Source organism: Plecotus auritus (genome assembly GCF_963455305.1).
Source record: "Plecotus auritus genome assembly, chromosome: 3".
NCBI lineage: Eukaryota > Metazoa > Chordata > Mammalia > Chiroptera > Vespertilionidae > Plecotus > Plecotus auritus.
In genome coordinates, this window is record NC_137772.1 from 14,335,712 (window position 1) to 14,345,775 (window position 10,064).

The window sequence follows — 10,064 nt, forward strand, 5'->3', positions numbered from 1 at the left end:
CTGATAATTTATAAACTTTCTTATTTGTCTCTGTACAGATTAGAAAGAATAATGAGTTCATTTAGAATATTAATTTAAGTCACTGCTGAATTTAAAATTTTATTGTTTTATTTTAACCAAGAAATGTTTTCTGCCTCAAGATCATCACTTTCTTAACTTCTTAACTTTTCCTTTATTTCAATCATCAGGAAGTGAATTTTTCTTTTCTTTTTTTTTTTTTAAACACAGGACATATGTCTTACACAAAGAACAAATGTTTTAAGTTAAATAACATTTCCCCTCACAAATGTTAATGCACATGGAACAAAGAGTAAATGTTGGCCAAATTGAAGTTAGATTTACCTTTGTAGCCAAGGATTTACATAGCGCATTGTAAATATGAACTTTTATTCCAGTTCCACATGATTGTATATCAATGGGCCTTTAGATTCTCTTTCAAGGAGGTGGAATCATAAATAATATACTAAGATTTGCTTTTAATGACAACATGTTAGTAACAGTCAATGAAACAATGATCAGCACATTTACAAATTTAAACTCAAAGCATTTATTTGTACTTGCCTAATTCCCTAAAAAACCAACAAGCTATATGCAGTTGTTACTACATTGATTTTCGTGTAAAAATAGCATCCTTTTTATTATTTTTCTCAAATTGCTTAAATAAAAGATGTCCAATTTTAAATAGATATCATTATGGATTATAAGGGATATGGCTAAACTCACAGTATTACCTCTCACCTTCCCCTTCCCCCCTCCCCCCCCCCCGCCCCGCCCCGCCAAGTGTGCTAGTTCCTCAACTTCAGCAGTCCAAACATATGATTTTGAGATGACCCTACCGTTTAAAGTAAGTCTTTCTGCCAAGGCAACTGTTGCCTCATTTCAATTATTCTTTTTTTTTCTTTTAACGAAAAGAGTTGACATTTTTATTTTCACATTTCACAATACAAATGAAAATTGTTTTGGTTTTTTTTGTCCCACTACTCCCCTCAAACACTATTCTCTCTTAGGTAGGAAGAGGGAGTGAGTCTTCCTTGTCTGCTGTTAGAAAACACCCAGAGTCACAGCACCTCCATCTCCTGTGAAGTAGAACAAGTAATAGAAGCCTGATAGAAAAAGGCTCCCCTTTCTCCTTATCTGTCTGGTGGAGTCATTCTGGGCCGAGTGGGCACCATCCTGGGATGGGCAGGAGGTCTCATCATTGGGGGCCCACGCATCATTGGCATGTGCCCTCCCATAGGCGGCCTCATTCCAGGAGCAGGTCCCACAGGCATCATCCCAGGAGGAGGAGAACCCATCATTGGCATCATGGGAGGGCCCCCCATATGGGGTACTGGCATCATACCGGGGCGAGGTGGACCCGGAAGACTGGGGGGAGGTGGGATCATCGCCCCTGCAGGAGGTGCAGCTGAGAATGGAATAGGAGGTATTTTTCCTTGCTGAAATGCTGCAGTTGTTTTGTCAGTCAGGCTCTGAGCCTGCTCTTACATCCATTTCTGATAGTAGTCTTTCACATTCTCTTTGTGTTTCCTACCACTGCAGTGTGTCTTTCTCACAGATGGAGAGTCATGGGTGAGGTGTGTATCGCAGTAGTCACAATAAAACTTCAGCATGTTGTTCTGCAGGCCGTTGGCACTCCATTCTCATTTCAATTATTCTTGATTATTGGGTATATTCCTGCTGTCTCACTACTTGCTTTAACTTTATCCATTGTTTTAGTTATTCTGATTTCACCAAAACTTGCTCCTAATAACTGGTTTATTTTCATCCAATAGTTGATTTTTTTTCCTTTCAACTCTTATTTGTTTATTCCAATAGTTTATTTCCAGCCTCACCAGTATTTGTTGAGATTTCCTGGCCTTCTTCCCATTATTTTGAACAATTAATTACAAAACAGTTCACCAGGTTACAATTGATTACAAAGTAATTTCTCTATTTTATACTCTCTAAAACAATATGATATCAATTTTAAAAATCTTAGTATAATCTAAAGTGACTTTGCTGAAAGAATATTAAAATTATAAAATACTGATAATTCAATATATAACTGAAGATTTTTATAGCTGTCTATATGGCATAGATTTCTACAGACTATAATAAGTATAGGATATCTCTAAAGAGTACATTAATTATGCAGCACCTACTCTCTTCCAAGCATTATCAAATAATTTATAAAGTTATAAAGAAATAATGGCAGTGAATATCTATGACTTCAAAGATTCAAAGAGTTTGCTGACATTTCAATCAGGTAGTTAGTCAAATATAGCTCCCCTATTAAGTTTCCTCTTAAGTCACTCCAAATAGGCTTTGCTCTCAACACTCAAATGCTCTTGGCTTCATATTGTTAAATCTAATGCTACTCCCAGTTTTCCTCTTACTTATCAAACACTTTTGTCAGAGTTGGTTATTCTCTACTCCTTAATATTCTTCCATCATTCATCTCCCTGGAAACCACTCTCATTTTTAATTCTTCCTTCTCTATAATTCACCTTCTTAGTCTCAATTGTTGTTTTCTCCATTTTTTCCTGATTCCTTCAAGTGGAAGTGCTCCAGCTCTCAATTCCTGAGTCTTCTGTCTTCCCTTCTTTCTTTCCTCCCCTTGTCTTTCTCTTCTACTCTCCTTCCCTTTCCATCCTTCCCATCCCCTGCTTTCCTTTAGTTTTTCTATCTATATGCATTCCCTTGGTGATCTTGTGTAATCTCATTGTTGTACATATCAATTCAGTGCTAATGACTCCCAAATTCATGTTTGTAACCCAGATTCTTCTCTTGAATTTTAGACTCATACATCCAACTGTCAACTTAATATTCACAGCTTGATGTCTAGAGACCTCACATTCAATACAGGCATGAGCAAAAGTACATTTACAGTTGTGAGTACACAAAACACAGAGTTGATAAAGCTATTGTAATAGTTATAAATAACCTGAATGACTTTTTCCATATGAAAAACTATAAACCCACGTTTGACCACTCCTGTATTGCCAAAATAGAACTCCTGAGCTTCCTCTGAATCATGTTCCATTTATAATCTTCTCCATTTCAGTTGATAGCAATCCAATATTTTCATTTTGGATGCCAAAAACAGTGGAGGCATTCTTGAACTTTGTCTTTTTCACACACTCATTATAATGTGCTAGGAAATCTGACAACTCTCCAGAATCTGGTCACTTCTCATCACCTCCACTCTGTTGTCTTGATCTATTATCCTACAGTCTCTTCTCAACATAGAATAAAAAATGATTTTCTAAAATGAAGTTATATCATGCTAATTCTGTGATCAGTATCTTGTAGTGGCTCACAATTTACTTAAGGTAAAAGTCAAAATTTTAATTGTGGCCTTCAAAAAACCATCTTTTATTGCTACCTCTAGCATGGAAGTTTTCAACTGGAGATGATCTTGCCCCCTAGGATATCTGGCAATTTTTGATGGTCACTACTCAGGAGAGAGGACAAATGTGACTATCATCTAGTGCAGTGGTCGGCAAACTCATTAGTCAACAGAGCCAAATATCAACAGTACAACGATTGAAATTTCTTTTGAGAGCCAAATTATTTAAACTTAAACTTCTTCTAACGCCACTTCTTCAAAATAGACTCGCCCAGGCCATGGTATTTTGTGGAAGAGCCACACCCAAGGGGCCAAAGAGCCGCATGTGGCTCACGAGCCGCAATTTGCCGACCACTGATCTAGTGGTTAGAAACCAAGGATGTTGCTAAATATCTTATAATTCCCAAGATAACTTCTGGGCTATTCCTTTACAAGGCAATAGTCGATCTAAAATACTAGCAGTAAAGAAAACCAGATTAGAGTCTCATTTCCAAAGATTTTCTTCTCTCTCTCAACTTCAACACTGGCATTCTCGTTGAGCTTTCGAAATAGGATATGAAGACCTCTCACCAGTTGCCCTCAGCCTGGAATATTTGCCTCTTAGAAATTTGTATGATTTCCCCCTTGCTTTCTCTCACCTCTGTTCAAATGTTTTGTCTCACTGAGCCCTTCTCTAACCACCTGATATTAACTAGAATCCCCAAGCACTGGTTTTGCCCTAGCAGTCTACATAGAACTTATTACCATCTAATATTCTCTAAATTGTATTGTTTGTTTAGTCTCTGTTTATCTTTACTAAAATGTAAACTCCAATTGGTTGGGTGTTTTTGTCTGTTTTATTTACTTCCTCCCCTCTCTAGAACAATGACAGGCATACAGAAGTTATTAAGTGTCTGTAGAAATAACAATACAACACAACAAAATGGTGGAAATTAACAGGGTCTTCTAATAGTCTATGAGCCAAATACCAAACCTAGACATTGACTGAAGCAATCTGGAAACAGAGGATAAGTCTGAATTGTTTAGTTAAAAGGATGATGCTTGCCTCTATGTATTTTAGAAAGAGGGTATAGCACCCTCAAATGCCTTGCAGTTGGAGGAAGTGTGATCCTTGGAGAAATGATGGGAATAAAGGCTCAGAGGGCATAGAGTGAACCAAAAGAGTTCAAGTGGGTGAGTTCAGCAGAGAAGAAAGACGCAGGGCACCTTAAGCTACTAGAAGCCTGCATATTCTTTGAGTGAAGTGTGAGAAAGAGGATAAACCATATAAACACTTTAAGTCAAGGATACCTCATCACATCCCAAGTCAGAATTGCTGAGAAGTGAAGACTGAGCTGGAAGAGAGGCAATTTTGAAAGGAAGATTGATTAGGAGATAGCTCTAGTGCTAGGAGAAGAGGTGGTAATGTTTTTATATATTTTACTTCTTGTACATATTCTTAGATATTCGCATTAGTTTCATTTAAAGAAACGTATAGCATTTTTCATGGGATGAGGTTCCTCACATTCCTTTATATTTGTTGTGTTAGTTTGATGATTAATGTGTGTGTGCTTTGTGTGTGTGTGTGTGTGTGTGTGTGTATGCAGGTGTGTACACGTGTGTGTTTCAAGGAGAAAGGAAGACAGGGAGACTCGGAAAGAGGGAGAAAAAGAGAAAGAGTGAGAGGGGACGAGAGAAAGAAAGAGCAAAATGTATTTTGTTTCAAATTAAAGTGATTCCTCCTCGTCCCCTTTTCCCCCTTCTCTTGGCTATTATGTTGCTGCTAATATTTTAGTGCTTAAAAACAAAACAAAACTCTAACTGAGGTTGTAGCAGCTACAACACAAAGTGCTAACCACTACATGGTCAAAACATGCCACCAGAGACATCTGCCACAGGCCCAAGGCAAGGGAAGTAAAAGCAAAAATAAATGAATGGGGCTATATCAGACTAAAAAGCTTCTAGATAGCAAAAGAAATCACGAACAAAACAAAAAAGGCCACTAACCAAATGGGAGAAGATATTTGCAAACAAAGCCTCCATTAATAAACAAAATATATAAAGAACTCATACAACTAACCCCCCACCACCAAACAAACAATTAAAAATTGGGCAGAGGACTTGAGAGACACTTCTCTCAAGAAGACATACAAATAGTCAAGGGATATGTGAAAAGATGCTTTACTTTTCTAGCTATCAGGGAAATGCAAATCAAAACTACAATGGGATGTCACTTCACACCTGTCAGAATGGCTATTATCAACAAGTAATAACACGTGTTGGAGAGGTTGTGGCGAAAAAGGAACCCTCATTCACTACTGGTGAAAATGTAAATTGGTACAGCCACCATGGAAAACAATATGAAGGCGCCTCAAAATTTTAAGAATTAGAGTTACCATATGACTCGGCAATTCCTCTAAAAATATGTAAACATTTATTCCTAAAGATATATGCATCCCTATGTTCACTGCAGCATTATTCATGGTGGCCAAAACATGGAAACAACAAAAGTGTCCTTCTATAGATGACTGAATAAAGATGTGATGCATATCTATGACGGAATATTACTCGGCCATAAGAAAAGATGAAATACTTTCATTTGTGACAACATAGATGGATCTTGAGAATATTATGCCAAGCGAAATAAGTCGGATGGAAAAAGAACCATGATTTCACTCATGTGAGATACAAAACTGGAAGCAACAAACAAACAAAAGCTCACAGACACGGACAAAAGCATGGTGGTTACCTGAGGGGAAGGGAAATGGGGGGAAGGAGATTTGACTGTGGGTGGTGGGCACATGGTTTCTAGACTTGAAACCTAAATAATTGTATTAACCAATGTCACCTCAATAAATTTAATAAAATTTTAAAAAGGGAATGCAAAATAACTCAATCACATGTTAATATGGTAACATTTTGGATATATTATATTTTTAAAAAACGACTCACCTTTCCATACTATCCAGAGAGGGCCTGCCCTGGGCTTCCTTGGTAACTTAAAGAGAAACTTTCACAATAGTTGGAGCCCTTGCTTGATATCCTGCAAATAGAGGAGGAGGATGTCCTCAAGTTCCTTCAGAAGGAATCCAATTAGGTGGCACCAACCTTGAAATTCAAACGGCACGGTCCATTTACAACAGGAAAAGTGATGGCATCCGCATCGTAAATCTGAAGAGAACCTGGGAGAGATGCTGACAGCATTCACGTCACGTTACCGGTGACCTCCCGGCTGACCGCAGGGCCACGTTCTCCAAGAGTACTGGCCGGGGGGCTGAAGTCTGCTGCTGCCCCAGGGGCCACTGCTGCTGGCAGCGCCTCGCTCCTGGAACCTGCACTAACCGGATTTACACGGCCTCCGAGAGTCAAGGCTTCCGGGGGTTCCTGCTCCCAGGGCGACCGCCAGCACCCCCGAAGGCATCGTAGGTTACCCTGCCTAGCACGGCTCTGTGTAACAGGGACTCTCTTGGGCTCTGTGGGGACACTGCCATCGTGCGCAGCAGCAAGGAAGCTCTCTCAGCAGGTCCGTCGTGGTAAATGCGGCCCAGACGGTCTACGCATGCAGCATGCGTGGCATCCTCTCGCATCCTCTCGCGGGAACACTAGTGATCTCCTGCGCCCAGGGCTGCTGCTTCCGAGACCCTGAGGAGATGGGAAAAGAAGAGCTGGCTGCTTCTGAAAAGGCGGTGACCGAGGAATGGACTGCTCCAGCCCCCCCGCAGCTACTCAATTTGAGGTTGCAGGCGGGTCTGAAGGTGCCCGGGTCCCCTCTCTGTGGATCCAGGGGTTCGCTGCTGAAGCCTGGAGCGCTGGGCCTGCACCCCCACTGACGGGCAGCTCCCGCGCTCGGCCACGGAAAGGGTAGGTGAAACCACTGAGTGGTTTTCCGCTGACGCTAAAAAAAATGGAAATAGGCTTGATGAAAAATAAACACTATCTAAGAAAACAAAAACAAACCTCAAACATTATGGCCCCTCTAGCAATTTTTGGTAGTTTATATAAATTGCTACAGAAATGTCCTTCGCCAAACTTCCTATCACGTGACGTATTAACAATTTTTTTTGAAATTGTTGTGTTATTCCGATTAGAAAGAAGTCTCACTCAACGTTTGGGTTTATCATTTTAGTCATAGCACTTATTTAAAAAAATGTTTGTTTTTAATCCTTCCCCGAGGATATTCTTCCATTGATTCTTGGAGAGAGTGGGAGAGAGAGGGAAAGACAGAAATAAATATCCATGCGAGAGAAACACATTCGTAGGCTGGGACCCGCAGGCGCCGGACCAGGGCTTGGGCTCCTAAGGCCATCGCCCTATCCACTGAGCCAAACCGGCCAGGTCGGTCACAGCACTCATTAACATTTGGAATAATCATAAGTATTTTGCTTGGTAGTTAGTTAGGTTAGTGAGGTTTTGGCTCACCTGTCTTCCTTTCTAGAATGAAAGCTGCTTGGACCTGGAGGAGCATCTAGTACAAAGTCCCTGGTTCAATGAGCAAATTTTGACTTACTGAATTATATTTTGAGGTTAGAAAGTTACTTTTGAAAGCATACCTGTCTTGAAGCAAAACTATGAATTCATTATTTTGGTTTTTAAGTATTAAAAAAGTTATGATTATTGCTAGAAAAAACAAATGCTCAAGGAATACAGATTAAGGTAGTGCATTCTGTTTACATGTGGAAGCATGTAAAACAACTTCAGGGTCTCAGCAACTCTATCTGACAAACTGAATGATCTTGCTTTATTAAGAAAACTTGATAGACATTGTAGCCCAGTTTGCTCATCCATAAAATAAAAATAATGAGTTCAATAATCTCTCTGTTCTACAATATAATGCTTGTAGGACCAACCGTACAATAATTGCAGATAACCTGGAATCACATATACCTGCCACCGTTTGAATTTTCTCTCTAGGTCTGACTTTGGACCCAGTATTTACATTTTGAGAAGGAAGCTTTCATTCCTTCATGTAAGAAGTGAGAAGGTTTAAATAGATCTGTACCGATATCTGTGAAATTCTATAGTATACTTCTTGAGTTATAGTAATGTTTAAAACTATGAAAATGAATTCATTGTACCATTTTATGATGTTACACTGTGAAATGGTTAGGGAGTTCTCAGAATCATTGTGAGTGGGGCTCATACTCCAAGACACATGGCAGTTCATGCTGTGAGAGGGTGGTATGAGATCAGTCATCATCCAGAAACCCTGAGATGCTGAAAACCAAAGGCCAGTACACTTGAACTTGGGGTTCTTGTGTCTTCTGTTCCTGAGGTTACCCTAGAGATTTCAATATGAGTACCTGTTTTAGTATAGTTTACTGAAATTCATACTTTATCACTTCCTGAAGTACTCAAAAATCCCACATCAAAGTCAATTTATCCCCTTTTCACCCTTTACAGTTATTGTCCTTGTCATTTCTTTTTCATTGCGTATGTTAGAAAGCCCATGAGGTATTATCATTGTTTTTTTTTTCCAGTTAATAATTATTTATATTTACTCATTTAGAAAATCTTTACTATTGCTCTTCATTCCTTGCTATAGTTTCAAGTCCAGCTGGGATCATTTGTCTTCAGTCTGAAGAACTTGATTTAGTTTTTCTTGTAAAAGGTTGGCTAGCAACACATTAGCACAACTTCATGTTTTGTAAAAAATTCTGTGAGTAGATGACTCAAACATAGAAGATTATTTTTCTTTTATCACTTAGCAATATTATTTCCTTGTTTCCAATTTTTTTTCTGATAAAAAGTCAGTCATCAGTTTTATTGTTGCAAAGTCTATTTTCTCTGACTGTTAAGATTGTTATTGCATCTTTTAATCCAGAAGAGTTTCCCTACCTTTTTCCTCTCAAAACATTGATTTTCAGGGCCTAGGACGTTAATCTTGCAGAATGTCTCAGAGTCTATAATTGTCTGGTTGTTCCATCATCATGTTTTTTAATGCTCTTTTATCCATAGTATTTCCTGTAAATTATAAATTTTATCTAAAGGCTTGATTATATACATTTTTAATCATTTTGGCAAGAACAATTAACATCTCACATCGTGTGTTTCCTATTGTTCTGTCAGCACTGGTGCTCTGAGTTGTTCTGAGTTGTTCTGAGTCTGGGCAGAGCGTGGCAGAGGGTCTTAAAGTTGTAGGTGTATATAAGAATGATTCTTTATTGCTGAAGCCAGTAGCCATATAGCCATTAGACAAGAACAGTCCTCACAGCAAAGTCCATACAGGCAGGCAGCTGGACACTAGCTGGTGAATGCATATCTTTCCCATAAAGTAGCATTAATCTCTGTATCCACATCTATTACCCGAGCAGCCACACGCTGCCTCCTAGACTCACCGCCTCACATCGTGGTGGTACCTGAGCTATCCAGCCCAGCAATTTCTCCTACCTCTCCTGCCCAGCTGCTCTCTCTAGCAGACTTCTTCACACACTTCATCCTAGCTGCTCTCTCTGGCAGACTTTTTACTCCATCCTCAGCCTACTCCTGCCTCGTCCAGCCAACTAGCTGGTCAGTAACCTACTTTTACACAATTTAGACAAAGAAGGTTTCATGCCAACCGTGACATCAATCATATTTGCTACAAAAGGGCACAGTGTACCTTGTGTTCTTGCACCCGCTCATGGTATCTTGGCCTGATTAGGATTTCCAGGCTTAGAGCCCTTGGACATTCTGATGAGGCTCATGCCCAGAGTGGCCTTTGGTCGTTCTGGTGTATTGATAACAAGGCGTTTGTGCTCCCACCCGCCTTGACTATCCG

The 10,064-nt window shown here is 39.6% G+C and overlaps 1 pseudogene across 1 annotated transcript; it reads right to left on the reverse strand.

Moving 5' to 3' along the window:
- Positions 1 to 1,130: 1,130 nt before the first annotated feature.
- On the reverse strand, positions 1,131 to 1,610 carry LOC308244367 (U1 small nuclear ribonucleoprotein C-like; annotated as a pseudogene). Its single transcript has one exon. The product of its transcript is annotated as a U1 small nuclear ribonucleoprotein C-like (transcript).
- Between the last annotated feature and the right edge of the window lie 8,454 nt (positions 1,611 to 10,064).